Below are 16,424 nucleotides of genomic sequence, written 5' to 3'. Positions count from 1 at the left end.
TATGGATTGCTTACCCTATTTTTTAGGTCTGGAACATATTATTGCCACAAAATTCATTGCCTATGCTATCATCAGACCTGATGGTAATACAAGAATATTTGGGCCATGAAACAATTCTACATTGTCAGTATTGTCTAGCACATGGTGGATCAGACATAGGGGAGTTGCTTTAGGATCTCTGAGGGAGACAATACTGTAATGTAGGCTGGCCAGCTGGTCACTGACTTGGAGTCTAAAACATTCTGGTCTTCCCTTGTCACTAGGTGATCACTTGTTTTCTTTACATGAATATTAACATGCACTTATCTGTATGGTTAACAAGATTAAGACAAACTAGAGTCTGATTTCTGAGTTCTTTTATGAGGAGGGCTGTTCAGGTTTAGATGTGGCTTGAGGGTGTTTCTGGAGGGTTCCTTGTAATGGGAACTTGGTCTTCCATGTGGTGAAATTGAGAGGTGGTAGAACCTTTATGAAATGGGCCTTAGTGCTGGGAATGCTGCTGTCAGAAGGGACTATCCCAATTCGTGTGAGACTCTGGTTAGTTCCTGTGGGAGTGGGTTGTCCTAGGAAGAGTGAAATTGACTTCTCTTCCACGTGACTTTTCCATTGCATGCTTCTACAAGGATTCCATCCACTATGAAGGCTTCACCAGTGGCTGAACCTGATCTTGGGTTCTGAGTTTTCAAAACTTTGAGCAAGACAAACTTTTCTTTTTTAAATTTAATTTAAGTTTGTTGTTTACGGGGCTTGAATTCAGGGCCTGGGCACTGTCCTTGAGCAATTTTGTTCGGCTTGTGCTCTACCACTTTGAGCTACAGCTACACTTCTGGTTTTCTAGGGGTTCATTGGAGAATAGGAGTCTCATGGACTTTCTTGCCCGGGCTGACACTGAACCACGATCCTCGTATTTCAGCCTCTTCAGTAGTTAGGATTACAGGTGCGAGTCACCAGTACTCAGAAACTTTCTTTTCTTTAAAAATTACTCAGCCTAAGGTGTCTTGTTAATAGCAAAAGAAAAATAGGTAATACAATGGCTAAAGCAACAAAATATTCTAAGACAGGAAAAGATAATCCGATCGAACCTTGTCTACCAAGACTGGGAGAGATAATTGTACAATTTCACTCACCCATATTATTCATGCAGCTCCATCTATGTTTTACACATCTCATGGCCTCTTTCAATGACTGTCTGCTCAGGGCAGCAAGAATAATGAGAATCAACACAAAGAAAAAACTGCTAAGAATGTGGGCTTAGGAGTATTTACCAAGGTCAGGAAATGATAAGTGGTAGAGTTGGAGCCAAATCCTTGACCTTGAATAAATCATTTAATCTTTGAAAAATGATTCATCTGTTAGGAGAAAAATATAATTAGGGAAAATACAATTTTCTGTGTGTCAGCTTTAAAATGGGCTGCATAACTCATCATGCTCATCAGTAATTTAGAATCACACACACCTTAAGTAATTAAATGTGTTTGTCTAGTAATTCACCATGTTACCTATGCCAACCAACTTTCATCAAAAATATGGGTTTCCCTCCCATATCTTATCATTTTAGACAAGAACAAGGTGACTCACTATTGTATATTCACCTTATTAATTTGCAATAAGTTATCTCTGAGGCACTTAAAATGTGATATTACTTTATGCTTTAGGAGAAAAAAATAGAAGGTGCTATAAATATACCAAGAACCATGCAGTGCAATGGTGTAGTCACATAAATTCCCTAAGGTAATTTTAAAATCCATGCTTTGACTGTGAATACTTAATAACATCTTTGGAACTTTAATCAGTAGGAAATGTTTACTTGTCTGATGACTTTCCTGAATTGGGATTTCTTTGAGGGCCAGGACTATGTATTTGTCTATCTAATTCATCTATCATCTGGCTATCTACTATCAACCAATCTATCTACATGACCTATCTGCCAATCTATCTTATCTATTATTTATCTAGCTATTCGTCTGTCTGTCTATCATCTCTCTAACCTATCTTTTATCCATCTATCTACCCACCTACCTATCTACCTGTTTCACACGTATCCAGTTGTATACCTTGCATAATTTCTTACACACATTGGAGCTGACCAAATAAATGTCTGTTGAGATTCTACTTCGTAGTAAAATTTAAAAAGTGATGTTTTGCTGGGCACATGTGGCTAATGCCTGTAATCCTACCTACTCAGGAGGTCCCCCCTCCCCTGCCAAAAAAGGTGATGTTTTTCTCTTGCAATTCATTGCCCGGGTCCTCTGAGATGAGTAACCTCAGTATTCTTTGCCAGAAGAAAAGAGAATGTGGATGACTAGGACTGAACACTCCCTTCTTCCCTCTTATTCATTAACAAACCATGTCCGCAGATTTGTGATGAACTTTCCTATGATGGTTTTATTTCCTCACCCATTTCCCCCTTCATCTGACTCACATTATTACGACTCTTACATATTAAACATTTTGAAACCACAGTATGTTGAATCATTGGTGGGCCCTGGGTTACAAGGAAGCATGTCTCCTTGGCTGGAAGGGCACTTCTAGGAAACAACTGGGGCCTTGCCTATTTTAATAAGATACCTGACTGCCAAGCCAGTCCCATCTAAAGCAAAGGACTTGATTTGATCTTCACTATTCCTGTAGGTAACTAAGAAGCATGAGAGAATTTTATTGATACTTGTATTTCCTCAGGCTATTGCAGGAGTGTGGACGTCCTGTTGTGTATGTGTGTTCAATTTATTGTAATTGTTTATGTTTTTTTTAAATAATCAAAGGGTATAGTATATAACTGAGAAATGAGTTTTAAGAAAGAAACACCAGAGTGAACATCAAACTGTTTCTCTTTTTCTGCTTCAGATTCATTTGTACGTCATTAGATGCTGAACTTCTACGGTTTGTTTGTAGACATAAAAACTTGGTTGTCAAAGCCTCTTAGGCTAGAAGCCTTTAATCTTCCTATCTAACCATCTTAACATGGGTTATGTTTGTTTTTATAAACATACTAGTAAAAGATTTGAAGCAGTTTGGGCTCCGTGAGAGACAAAAATGCTGACTGAATAACTGAGTGGGTTAGTAGGAGTCACTAGTGGGTGTTTTATGGTTGTGTAATCAGAGGCTGAATAATCTAAGTTGATGTTTCGGTGTCACAATATGCTGTCTGCAGACGAAGGAGGTTGCACATTTAGTCACTCAAGAAATCTAAGGTTCTCAGCCCTCATATACACTGTGACTTACCTTTAGTATTTAGTGTTCTCTTTTTTTCCAGTTAAAGATAATTATTTTTCTGATTTTTATTCACAATTTCTTCCAGAATGACAAAGCTCTATGGAATTTTAACATTCTTTTGTAAAATAGCATATAATACCAGAGTATTGCAAAGAAGGGCCTACAAGTCTATATCCCACACCATGCTAGAGTTGTGATATAGTCCATCATAGCTTGCTCTCTTGCTCCAGTCTATCTCTCTTCCTGGTCCCATACTTTCCCCCAATGACTCTCCTAAGTCTCATCAGTTACAAGACACAGCAGAAGATTGATACTCATTTTTCTCTGGTCCAAGTAATTGTGTAAATCAACCTTTTTTTTTTTTTTACCTTGGGGTCTGTTGTAGCTTTCCAGAAATTTCTATGGGACATCTGGGGGCACATTTCTGAGCAAATGTAGATAGAGTCTCATCCTCAGTTCATCATGTAGGTACATCTTAAATGTGCTTTTATTTAGGTTCTTGTCCTGATAGACACTCTCTGGGGTGGTGGCAATGGATTGACTTCTGTCCCCCAGGAAATGTGATAAAGTCCTAACTCCTGATATGTACAAATGTGACCTTCTTTCAGATACAGAATCTTCATAAATATAATTCATTTTACATGAGTTCGTTAGTATTCTTCAATCCAATATAACTGTTATTATTATAAGTAGCAAGGGCGTAAATCCATACCTGAGGAGAGCACCACAGAACAACAGATTCAGATTGGAGTGATGTATCTGCAAGCCATGGACTACCAAAGTGTCTTGGCCAATAGCAGCAGCCAGGAAGAACCAAAGAGGCCACCTCACCTCAAAGCCATAAGGAAGAGCACTGCCTGCTAGAACTGTCGTTGAATTACTGTCGTTTTTTTACTGTCATAGTTCATGTCCATACTTTATTAAAGCTACCTTAAGAAACAAGTACAGTTCTCTGCATTTACACAGATTTCAATGTATTCTTGGTGCTCACTGACAGAAACCAGGCGAAAGCAAGAAAGGATTCTCGTCAGAGTTTGAACATGGTCACATCGACACCTGGATTTCAGATGTGTTGATTTCTCTGTTGTTTAAAGCATTGCAGTAGATTGCATTTTGTAATAGTAGCTCAGGAATGGCAAGATAGATGAAATCTTAGCAATGATGAAATCATGACATTTCCACTTGCTGTTTTCCAGCTGGTCTCTATGCATTGAGCAATTACTCTGCACTGAGTAAGAAAACAGTAACTTCCTAGCTCTGCCACTGGAGTGTTTCCAAGAGCCAATCAGCCCACTGTGTGTCCACGATTCACAAAGGGCATGGGGTCAGAGAGAGCCACGACAGTGTGTCAACACTTTCTCTTAGCAACCTCGACCCTTTCAGAGCTACTCTTTTGGTGCCAGGCTGCAGGTGAGGCACTCCGACCTCTGATGATCTCTGCAGGTCACCAAGAGCCTCACTTAGGAAACTGGGAGTATTGAGCCTGTGCTCAGTTTCTGCAGTGGAACCTTTTTTCTCCCCCAAACAGAAATAAATCATTCTGCTTGACCATTTCCATTTAAGCCTAAATGAACGTCTGTTAAATTCTCAAGTTTGTTGATCTTGATTGGACACATGTTTTATAAAAATGTTTTGAGAATCTATCATCTATTTATTTGCATTTCTTTGACTTAATTCATATTTTCAAGTTGATTTAATTTGTATTTTTCAAGTTTACTGATTGTTATTTTGTATCCTGCATTGGTCTACTAAGGACCAACTTTTTATTATATTGATAATTCTATAATAATTGTTACTGCCAGTTTCACTAAATTCTGTTTAAGTTTTAAATTTTCACTAATTCTAATCTCTCTCTGGCTTTTATTTGTTATTGCTCAGATTTGAAAATTATTCAGTTTTACAAAAAATTTGTTACTGATGAATGCATTTTTTTTCTGAGTACTTAGTTTGCCTGTTTAGCAAACATACCCATTCGATATTCCTAAAGGACCTACCATTCACTTAAGAATCTATTTCACATCTAGATGAACAAGGAAGGCTGCTGTGTAAATTCTTGTTTACTTCTGCATGATTTCTTGCTTAATATAAAAGTTAGTTCAAAGATTGTTTTATCAGTTAGTGCTTTGGATCTGCTTTGACCTTCTGTTGTCAGCTTTTAGACTGCTGACATTTGATGCAAGCCTTGAGTTTATATTGCTTTGTATGATTTCAATATAACTTCATCAAATTTCAATCCGTTAATGGTCTGTTTGACTTTCACATTGACATTTTGCCAGTATTTTTTAAATCTCACAATACATGGTACATTTGTGAATGTGCCATGTGCTTGCAAAGAACATGTGTTCTATTTGTTGGGCACAAAGTTCTACAACAACAGATTAGTTCAAACAATTTAGTTACACATTACAAATTCTGCACATCTTTGTTAATTATCTTTTTTACAGATACATGTGTTAAATTTTTCCTATCGTGGTTGTGAAATGATCAATTTTTAGTTTTTATAAGATTTTTTATTTCAAGGGTAAATTGTGAGAACCATAAATACTCATGACCCTAATAATGATTCAATAAATTTTACATTTCATTAATATAACATATCCATCTTTATCCCCATATATATAATCTATATGTAAATATGTATAGTCATTAATTTTGTAGTATGTGATTAGTGTCACAGCAAGAAGCTGAATGTTCAGTGTTGTTCTAGTGCTTCACCTAAGGCCATGCATAACATATCACAAGAGTAAGAGCTGTCATTTTGTTTCTAGAAGTTGTTATTTCTCTTTGGTTCATATTGGGAGAAATGATTGATACTATAAAGTAGCACATCAGGAAAAGATCAATTTATAAACTTGTTCTGTTATTTGAAATAAATCCATTTTTAAGAACCCAGAAAGTTTTGGTTTATAAAAATGACATTTTAATTGACTTTTATAAAATATAGTGTCATCATTTTATATGTATATAGACTATGTAATGACCAAGTCAAGGTAATTAGCAGTACTAAACTCTCAAATATTATCATTTCTATGTGATCAAAAGCTTCAAATTATTTTAGTGAGTGTGAAACTGTAATTATTACATACTGAAGCATATCGTTGTGCTACAGCACATTGGGTTATTTTAGCAACACCTTATTTTGGTATCTATTATCTTTTTTTCTTTATCCTTTTTCCTTCTCTACTTCTTAACTTTTACTTGTTAGGTTTTTAAAAAGAGGTGCCGAGTAAGAACCACACCACGCACGTGGTATTCAGGTAAGGGGTAGTTTTATTCATCAGGCAGGCACCAGGCCATGTTGGCACTTCACGCGGCTGGGAAAGGCCTGGGAAAGAGAGCGTCTGGCCCTGGGCTAAGTCTTATCTAGGGTAGGGGCCGGGAAAAGTGTGACCACATTGAATCTAGATGTGACCTCAGTGGATGCAGATGTGACCTCTTCCAGGTGTGCCAGTTGCCTAGGTAACACAGGTACTGAGCAGAGACTTTGCTGCGAGGAGGGTGGAGTCTGCTCACTATCCAGGAATGGACCTTACACTACTAATCTTAATTCTTCTCCCTACTTCAATGTGGCAAGTATTTTAGCTCCTACAGTAGTAGTATTTGCCTTCCTGGGCCTGTCTTATTTAACTTTACATAAACATCTTTGAGTCCCATCCACATTGCCACAAAAGACAAGAGTTTCTCCTTTTTATGGATAAATAATATTCCACTGTATTCAAACACCACATTAATGATATTTACCTGTTATGGACATCTCAGTTGAGTCTTCATCTTAGCTATTGTGTGTCATGCTTCAATAAACATAGGAACATATATTTAATTTTATTTCCTTTGGATAAATACTCAATAATGGGAGCACTAGATTACATGGTAGTTCTGTTTTCAGGTTTTTAAAAAATAAAACTTTATAATGTTTTCCCTAATGGTTATATTAATTTACATTCTTACCAAGAGTATATAAGAAACTTTCTTTCTGTCTTTGTTACTGTGGTTCAGCTATACAATTCCAGGGCAACTATCCAAAGGAATTGAAGTCAATATACAGAGATAGCTACGCATCCATGTTTATAGCAGCACTATTCTCAATATTCCAAGCATAGAATCACCCTAGGTGCCCATCAACCAATGAATGTATATGTATAAACAATGTATAAACAATGTATGTATAGACAATAGAGTATTGTTTATCCATAAAGAAAAATAAAATTATGTCCTTTTTAGGAAATTGGATGGAACTGGAGATCATTATGTTAAGTATAATAAACTAGACTAAAAAAGACAAATATTACATGTTTTCTTTTAATGTGGACTATAGAGGGGAAAAAGGAATGACATATGCTTGAGAAGGAACCAGTGGGAAGATGAAAGGAGAGGTGATGGGAGATGAAGATGTTTGAAGTAATTTCTGTGCACACATGAAAATAGAATAATGAAACCCATTGCAGTTGATTCTGAAAGGGTGGGAAGAGGATAAAAACAGCGATAGAGGGAGTGAATATGATCAAAGTATAGTACATACATATATGAAAGTAGGAATGAAGCACTATTGGACATTCAATTTTTGCTTATGACAAAAGAATCATTCTCCACATCCTTGTCAACATTTGTTATTTTCTTTTTTTGGGTCCGGTCGTGGGGCCTGAACTCTGGGCCATGGCGCTGTCCCTTAGTTCTTCAGCTCAAAGCTAGCGCTCTACCACTTGAGCCACAGCGCCACTTCCGGCTTTTTTCTTTTTGCTTATGTGGTGCTGAGGAATCGAACCCAGGGCCTCAAGCATGCAAGGCAAGCGCTCTACCACTGAGCCACCTTCCCAGCCCCAACATTTGTCATTTTCTATCTTCTTGCTTACAGCAGTTCTGTGATGAGACAATATCTCTCTGTGGTTTTGATTTGCACTTCTTTGATGATAAGTAAGCTTGAGTAATTTTTTATAGAAATTTTGGAAATATGTATGCCATCTTTTAACAAATGTCTATTCGGATCCCTTGCATATATTTAAATTGTTATCATTGTTATTTTTATCTAAAATTGTGGGATTTTCTTCTGTATTCTGGATATTAATTCTCTGTCATTTGGATTATTTCCTTTATTATGAAGAAGTTTCTTAGTTTGACAAAGTCCCATTTATCTACTCTCGCCGTCGCTGTCTGTACTTTTGATTCCTTGACTGAGAAATCTCGGTCACAATATCTTACAGTGATTTTCATACATTTTGTTCTGGTAGTTTCACCGTTTCAGGTTATACAGTTAGTTACTGGATCTATTTTGTATTTATTTTTGTATATGGTGGGATGATAGGTTTAAGTTTCATCTTTCTGTATTTATATGTTCACTTTTCTCAGCACCATTTTCTGAAGAGACTGTATTAAATTCTGAAATTCTTTGAGCTTCAACATTTTTTTTTGTACTGTAGCACTTTATTTCTCCTTACACAATGACGTGTTGCTGGGGCCTAATGTTCTCACATAACAGTAGAAAACCAAAATCTGCTGTCTTCTCTTAAGGAATTGAGTACAAAAAACCTTACATAAATTAAATGAATAAATGTAAATGCAAATCGTTTCCAACTCAAGACGAGTAACAACCCACAGTGCTCGGGAGGGAAACACCAGTGAAGAACGGAACTGGTTCTAAGGCTCGGACTTTCCCACCCAGTGTGACTGGCAAGACTGAAGTGGCAACTGGTTCAGGGATGCTTGCCAGCCTTAGCAATCCTGGAACCATCAGCTCTGACCCGTTAGTACCCAGCTGCGGGGCGCTCCAGAGCCGCCAGGCCTGGGCCTCTCCCCCAGTGCGCTCAGGAGCCATGTGGGCTGTGGGGCTGAAATCAAAGATATGCACAGGGTATTAAACGTATACCAAGGGAACAGTAACTTGAATACAAGGTCAAAGTCGGCAGCGAGTTCTACAACCCCGTGATGACATTTGCAGGGCAAATCGGTACTTCAGAATCCGCTCACGCAGCAGGTGCCGGGCACCTGCTCAGTCCGTCTAGAAGCACTGGCGGCGGACGATGGAGGGGCCCGACTCGTTGAACTCCTGATCCACATCTGCTGGAAGGTGGACAGGGAGGCCAGGATGGAGCCGCCGATCCGCACGGAGTACTTGCGCTCAGGGGGGGCGATGGTCTTGATCTTCATGGCGCTGGGAGCCAGGGCAGTGATCTCCTTCTGCATGGATACATGATGGCGCCCTGGACAGCACGGTGTTGGCACACAGGTCCTTGCGCATGTCCACGTCACACTTCACGATCACACTTCATGATGGAGCTGAAGGTGGTTTCATGGATGCCGCAGGACTCCAGATCCAGGAAGGAGGCTGGAAGAGCGCGATCGCCTGCGCGATTTTCCTCCCGGGAGGAAGAAAATGCGGGCGTGGCCATCCCCTGCTCGAAGTCCTCTCCTTGATGTCCCGCACGATCTCCCGCTTGGCTGTAGCCTTGCTGGGTCAGGATCTTTATGAGGTAGTCTACCAGGTCCAGACGCAAGATGGCGAGCGGGAGGGCGTAGCCCGCGTAGATGGGCGCCATGTGCGTGACCCCGCCACCGGAGACCATGACGATGCCGGTGGTGCGGCCGGAGGCGCGCAGGGACAGTAGGACCTGGATGGCTCAACAGCACCGGGTGCTCCTCGGGAGCCAGATCTTCTCCATGTCGTCCCAGTAGGTGGCGATGCCGTGCTCGATCGGGTACTTCAGCGTCAGGCTCCTCTCTTGCTCTGGGCCTCTTCGCCCACGTAGGAGTCCTTCTGCCCCATGCCCACCATGACGCCCTGGTGCCGGGGTGGGCCGACCATGACGCCCTGGTGCCGGGGTGGGCCGACGATGGAGGGGAACACGGCCCGCGGGGCGTCGTCGCCGGCGAAGCCAGCCTTGCACACGCCGGAGCCGTCGTAGATGACGAGCACCGCAATTTCCTCTTCCACGGCGGAGCGGTGGAGGACAGAGCCGCGGGAGGACGGGGCGGCGGGAGGACGGAGCGGTGGAGGACGCGGACCTGGGCAGGTGGTGGCCAGTGACACCATTTTTTTTTTTGGTCGGTGGTGGGGCCTGAACTCTGGGCCTGGGCGCTGTCCCTCAGCTCTTCAGCTCAAGGCTAGCTCTCTACCACTTGAGCCACAGAGCCACTTCTGGCCTTTTCTGCTTATGTGGTGCTGAGGAATCAAACCCAGGGTCTCCTGCATGCTAGGCAAGCGCTCTACCACTGAGCCACCTTCCCAGCCCCCAGCTTCGACGTTTTTTTTAATGGATTCTTTTGGGTTTTCTACATACAAAAGTCATCCACCAACAGTTCCTCCCTTCTTTTTCCTTTTCTTTTTCCCTTTTTTCTTTTTCTTTTTTTGTTGGTCATGGGGTTTGAACGGGGGGCCTGGGCGCTGTCCCTCAGCTCTTCAGCTCAAGGCGAACACTCTACCACTTGAGCCACAGCACCACGTCCAGTTTTCTGGTGGTTTATTGGAGATAAGAGTCTCACGGACTTTCCTGCCTGGGCTGGCTTTGAACCGTGATCCTCAGATCTCAGTCTCATGAGTAGCTCAGATTATAGGCTCCCTCCTCTTTTTTCTTTTGTCTTAATGCTTTGACAAAGATTTCCAGGAGTGTGTGGAATATGAGTTTTGAAAGTGAATATTCTAGATCTTTAAAGAAACATTCAAAGTCCCCATCCCCCCAATGTGGCATAGTGTAGCTGTGACATTGTCATATGTAATCTCTATTATCATGAGGTATGCTTCTTCTATTCTTAATTTATAAAGGCTTTAAAGACAAAGATATATAAAAATTTATCAAATACCTTTTCTTTATCTTTCTTTTTTTTCATTTTTTTAATTGTGAAAATACCATACAGAGGGGTTACAATTACATGGGCAAGATAATGAGTACATTTCTTATCAAGCATTGTTGCCTCCTCCTTTGTTTCCCTTTTCCATCCCTTCCCAACCCCCCCCCCCCCCCCCCCCCCCCCCCCCCCCCCCCCCCCCCCCCCCCCCCCCCCCCCCCCCGCCCCACCACCACCACAAAAGTTGTAAAGTTCGTTTTTCGACATAAGGACTTCTACATCTCATTGTTGCGATGGGTCTACCTTGAGATGATTATATGGTTTTGTCCTTCAATTCATTCATGTTTTGTAAGAAGATTTTTTTGCATATATTGAACTACCCTTGAATTATAAGATGAATCCTATATTGACTGTGGCACATAATTTCCTCTGTGTGTGTGTGTGTGTGTGTGTGTGTGTGTGTGTGCGCGCACGTGTGTTCTGGTACAGAGACTAAAATACAGTGCTTCATGCTGTAGCTTGGCTTGCCTGCTCATGGCTGGTTCTCAGTCCCCTGAGCCTCACCTCCAGTTTGACTTTTAATTGGAGGAGATGGAGTTTCATGGACTACTGGGACTGTTTTCCACCTGCAACTCTTTGATCTCAGCATCCCGAGTAGCATGAGCCACCAACACCCCCGGTGGTGTATAATCTTTATGATGTGCTGTTGAATTTGGTTTGATAGTATTTTGTCAAGAAATTTTGCCTCTGTGTTCATCAAAGTTTTCCACTTTTTGTTTTGTCTTTGTCTTGTTTTGGCATCATGTCAATGCAAGTCTTATAGGATGAGTTCCTCTGCTTAACATGACCTGTAGCTCCATCCATTTTCCTGCAAACTACCCAATTTCACTTTTTTTTGTGGCAAAATAATATACTGCATTCCAGACAGATAGCACTTCTTTATGCATTCAGCAGCTGATGGATACACAGCTAATTCTGTAGTTTGACTATTGAGAAGAATAATCTCTAAATATGGAAGTGCACATATTTCTGTCGTATCCTGACTTATATCCTTTGTGATAAATGCCTAAAGCTAATATAGTGGGATTTTAAGTTAGTTCTCATTTTTCAGTTTTTGAGGGGCCTTCATACTGATTTCCATAGTGACAGTACTAATTTATATTACCATCAACAATAGATAAAGTTTCCTTCTCAACTTCCCTTCTCTCGAGCATTTGTCATTGTTTCTTCCCTTGATGATAGCCATTCTGATTGGGGTGAGATAGAATCTCAACGCATTATTGATTGGTATTCTTTGATGTCTAAGGATGTTGAACATTTCTTTGCATACATATTGGCTTTTTGTGTTTTTTGAGACCCATTTGCCTATTTATTAATTTGATCATTTGCTTCTGTGTTTAATTAATTGAGATATTTTATATATACTGAACTCTAATTTTTTGATAAAAAGCTGATATGTTTGCTCTAATTCTGTCTGCTGTATCTTTAATCTGATGTTTGTTTCTTTCGATTTATAAAAACTTTTTAGTTTAATGAAGGCCTTATTTGTCAATTCTTGTTCTTATTTCTTGAGCAATTGGAATCCTATTCAGAAAATGGTTGTGTATACTTATGTTTTCAAATGTGCTCAATAGTAAGTTCAATACTACACTTTTCTCTTGGGCTTTGGTTTTTATCCAGTAACTTGTCAGTGGAGTCAAAATCCTGGACCTGTCTTTTATTTAAAGACAGTTCTGAAGGGTGAGTCAGTTCCATGACTCTCCAGAGGGCATTTGTCACAACTGCCTTTCAGTTTAACTCTTCTCTCAACCTAATCCTATTTTTTTTGCTCTATTCTTAAAATCCTTTAAAAGATACTCTACTGAGACTGTCATTGGGGGTCTTATGCCTGGAATCCTAGCTACTCAGGAAGCTGAGATCTGAGGATTGTGGTTCAAAGCCAACCTGAGCTAAAAAGTCCCCATGAGACTATCTCCAATTAACCACCAGAAAATTAGAAGTGACACTGTGGCTCAAAGTGGAAGAACACTAGCCTTGAACAGAGAAGAGCTCAGGGAAAGTGTCCAGGCCCTGAGTCCAAGCCCCACGACCACCACCAACAATTAAAAAAACCCAACCAAACAAAAAACAGTGCCACTCAAAATTTCTTCCACATATTTTTTCTCTGAGAATATTTTCTCATTTCTTGATTTGTGTATCATGATATCTATGTAGTAACTTAGCAGCTTATTAGCAACTAGCTTGTGATCTTATTAGCAACTAGTTTGTGATCATGTATGGTTAAAATAAACTTAGATAAAATATTCTTGCCTTAAAAGATTTTGTTAGGTGTTTGATATATTCTGAAATGGTTTAACAAATGAACAAACTTGCATTGTCACACTATTATTTCACATTTCTTTACTAAAGCATTTTATTCTGATATCTTCTGCTTCTCTTTAGTGAAAATATATTTAAGAAGCAATGGATTTTTATCAAATACTGCCATTATCTCATTGTAATGACTCATTACAATGACTCCTTTGAATGACTTCTGTTATATAGTTATGGACATTCCATTAGCAAGGAGTGTCATTTTTATATCTTACTTTCAATGATGATACTGGCATTTAGTCATACTTTTACAGGTATGTGCTTATCATTTATTGCCAAATACCAAGAATAAAACCTTGAATAAGAAAAGTGTTCTCAAGCAACTGACATCGACTTCCGGTTTAGTTTGGGTGAGGCTAAAGTGGGAGTGGGACTGAGACCAGGGATTTATAAGGTAGAATGCAGCTATCAGGTGTGGGTGGGAGGATACAATGCTCAAGTATCTTCAAGGAAGAGAAGATACCCCAGTGGAAATACTGCACCTGTGAAACTAGGGAAGAAGAAATGGTCTAATTACTAGCTTCCTCACCCATCCATTTCCTTTCCTATTTCTTGTTTTTTTTATTTTCCTTTTTTTCCCCTTCAGTGTGGAGACTGAACTCAGAGCCCCTTGCCTGCCAAGCAGTCACTCTTCCGCTTGAGACAATGCCCTAAATCCTTTGCTTTTAGTGTTGTCTTTCAGACAGGGTCTCTCGCATTGGCCTAGACTGCATAGGATTGCATGTGGACATTGTTATATCTGGCTTGATTTAGTGAAAGGTTTGCTAGTCTTTTTGCTTGTACTGACTCCAAACCATGATCCTGTTACTTCTGCCTACCTAGTAGCTGGGATTATTGACGTATACGACTCCCTACAGATTATAAGAAACCATAACAGTTGCTATCTTTGTAGATTTATTGTCAAAAATAATCCCTATAGGTGTGCATAAGTACATCTTAGTTTTCTAATATCAATCAGCTCCTCAGTTTTTACAGACTGAAAGATGATAAATGGAACCCCCCCAAAAAACATTCCACCATATCCATGTTCAGAGAGCAAAACCATGAACAAATAGACTAGTGGTCAAATTACCATGTTTGTAGGTAGTTTGTACACAGTAATGGAAAACTCAGGTACATGGGTTAATTATCCATCCGAGTACAAGTTCTTTTACAAACGTAGTTCTTAGTTTACCTAAAATGAAAATCTCATTTACAGGATGTGTTATTATACACTATTCTTCAAGTTGTTCAATGTCTGAGGGCAAGACACGGGCATATCCAGTACCAATTCCTTATCCCTTACCTTCAAAGTTTCAGCAAACAAGCCCTGGTCCCGAACACCCAGATGGGGAGGCAGGCAGCGGAGATATGAAGAAGACTCTGGAGGAGAGAGAACAGAAGAACTCAATCCAAGACATAATATTTTTTCCTTTTGGTTTTATTTGAATGAAGTTAGTTTTATTCAGATCAGAATCTCTAAATGATTAAAACTATTGTGAGTATTTCAAACAAAGCAGTATACTTTCTGAGGATACTAGAAGACACCATTCCCCTACCTGTAACAAAATTGTATGGAGAACTCAAAGAACTTTCTGGATCCATTTGAAATATATAAGTGCTAAAAGATGTCAAAGGAAGAAACAAACTTGGCAGGGAAGAAGGGAGGAGCCAATCTCTGAAGGATTAGTGTTTGTATTAGAGGGGCTGTATCCTAACTGACAATTTCTTTTTTTTTTGGTCCGGTCGTGGGGCCTGAACTCTGGGCCTGAGCACTGTCCTTCAGCTCTTCAGCTCAAGGCTAGCGCTCTACCACTTGAGCCACAGCACTACTTCCGGCTTTTTTTTTTTAGCTTATGTGGTGCTGAGGAATCGAACCCAGGGCCTCAGGCATGCAAGGCAAGCGCTCTACCACTGAGCCACCTTCCCAGCCCCCCTAACTGACAATTTCTACATATGAAAGTGATTCGACTTAAAGGAACTCTGATGAATAGGGTGTCTATCACCTTTTTGTGGAAAACCATTTAAAAAATCCATAATTACGTACAACAGGAGTATGAATTACCCTCAGTCATATTTTGCAATAGCAAATAGTAAGGGAGGCTGTCAGCTCGGGTAAGGTAGTTCTCTGGAGTGTCATTTCATGAGAGATTACAGAGTCAGTGCTTATTCTGGGAATCTGCAAGATTTTGTGCTGCAGGGGCCCTCCCTGAGCCTTGAGTATTTGGCACAAGGAATGCGATAGGAAAGGCAAGGCAGAGTTCAGCTATTTATTTCTTTATTAACTAAATGTAACCTAAACAGAATCCAAATGATGACTCAAAAAATATTTGATCATATGATAATGACTTACCATTACATCGAGACTTGAGACCAATTTGAAAGAACAGGGTAGTCCTATTACTTCTAAACCCTTGTATAAAATAGCTTTATTCTCATTGTCTACTTATATGCTTATGCAGTTAAATTTCTCTGGGGAAACAAAAAGTTTTATTGTGTCCTGGATTTTATTCAAAGTGCTTTTCTGATGAAAAACTTTTCTGGCAGCATTTTCGATAACCTTGCTTCATGCACTCAGCAACCTCTAATCATCTCACATATTTGACCTATCTTGGCCTCTTACAACTTGGCCACCAGAAATTACACAAATGCTGCTACTGAGAATTTGTAGAGTTCAGTGTAATACCCACTTTTGCATCATCTATCAGTTTTAACTCTACCTCATCAAAGGACTCACTCCAAGTTGTCATCATTTTCCTCAGCACAAGACATAGGTTGACCTGTTGTCTTTCAGCAAATGGCCATTTCAGGTAGATTCTGTCAAGAACAGAGTAACCATAGTAGATAAACTTGAATTCAGGATATCAGTCAGAGAACAGTTGAAAAACTGGAAAAGCAGAAAAGCAACTCAGAGGTAACCCAGAGATCATGATTATAGCAAACAGACCTCCAAGCTGGGAAACTAAAAGGAAAAATTTGGGATAATGAAGAAGGGACTTTGGTCTTACTGTGTGAATGTCTAAGGACCCGTATAATTTATCATGTGTTAGTGCAGTTTCTTTTACCATCTAGTGTGCTCACTT

The 16,424-nt window shown here is 39.9% G+C and overlaps 1 pseudogene; it reads right to left on the bottom strand.

Annotated features, from left to right (window-relative positions):
- Positions 1 to 9,134: 9,134 nt before the first annotated feature.
- On the bottom strand, positions 9,135 to 10,237 carry LOC122116952 (annotated as a pseudogene).
- Between the last annotated feature and the right edge of the window lie 6,187 nt (positions 10,238 to 16,424).

Source organism: Dipodomys spectabilis, unplaced genomic scaffold (genome assembly GCF_019054845.1).
Source record: "Dipodomys spectabilis isolate Male_0828 unplaced genomic scaffold, ASM1905484v1 ptg000138l, whole genome shotgun sequence".
In the NCBI taxonomy this organism is placed as follows: domain Eukaryota; kingdom Metazoa; phylum Chordata; class Mammalia; order Rodentia; family Heteromyidae; genus Dipodomys; species Dipodomys spectabilis.
Note: the sequence above shows the minus strand (reverse complement) of the source record. Positions and strands in the feature narration are given on the sequence as shown.